The sequence below is a fragment of the Arachis ipaensis genome, chromosome B07 (genome assembly GCF_000816755.2).
Source record: "Arachis ipaensis cultivar K30076 chromosome B07, Araip1.1, whole genome shotgun sequence".
Lineage (NCBI taxonomy): Eukaryota > Viridiplantae > Streptophyta > Magnoliopsida > Fabales > Fabaceae > Arachis > Arachis ipaensis.
Window position 1 is genome coordinate 3436777 of NC_029791.2, and position 1182 is coordinate 3437958.

Genomic DNA, 1182 nt, shown 5'->3' on the forward strand with positions numbered 1-1182 from the left:
ATTATCCTCTATATATATATAACCGTGGCCAATTCATGTTTGCCACAGTTTTTTCAAGTAGGGCAACTGTGGCTAAAGTGTGTTTTTTACTTTCTCAAACCCTCGTTTTGATCTATTATAAGTACACAACGAACTACATTAAAAATTATTAAAGTACGTATGTGTACGTAGCGCTAGGGGTGTTCAAATACAAACCGATCCAAATTAAACCGTTCATTCAATCTAATTCAAACTGAAAACCGATTAAAACCGCACTAATTCGAATTTGATTGGATCTTATTTTTTGCAAACCACTAGATCGGATCGGATTTTGGATCTACTTTTCACAACCGATCCAATCCAATCCAAACCGCACAATGTGTTATAATATTATTATTTTATTATTATGTTTACAATTATAGTTATAACATATTCAATTTGTTATATATTTTTATATTTTTCATGTATTATTATTATTTAATAGATGTTTTATGTTCAAAATGTGATTTATTTATTTATTTTAACTAACCTATAATTTTATTTCTGTTGTTATGTTATCGTTAGTTTTTTAAGATATTGTTAAGACTTGCTATGTCATTATTGGTTATTTGAAATTTGAAGTTGAGATTTATTATATATATTTAATTGTTTTAATTTACAAAACCGCAAATCCAATCTAATCCAAACCGCTCGAAATTGGATCGGATCGAATTGGATTTTTTTAAAAAAATCATCCAATCCAAACCGCACCGCAAGTAAACATAGTGTTCGGATCGGATGAGTTTTTGACTCAAAACCGATTCAAATCGCACTGCGAACACCCCTACGTAGCGCTCTACGGATACTTTGGAATTTGGATAGGGGTCAGCACAGGTCGGTTTGGTTCAGATTCAAGGTAAAATTAGAACCGAACCGATCAAAATATAATTGGTTTGATTTGGTTCGAATTTGTAATTTTTTGTGCATGTACCCGAATCAAACCAAACCGATTAATAACGGATTGGTTCGGTTCGGGTAATTGGGTATCCGGTGACTTTGAAATTCACAAAAAAACAATTTTTTATCTTAAAAATTCAACAAGTACAATAAACATGTAACATCAATATAAATAATCTAAAGATGTTAAACACCAAATACATTAAAAACTAAACTCATTAAAATCCAAACGTATTACTAGTGAATAATCTCATTAAAAGGCACTAA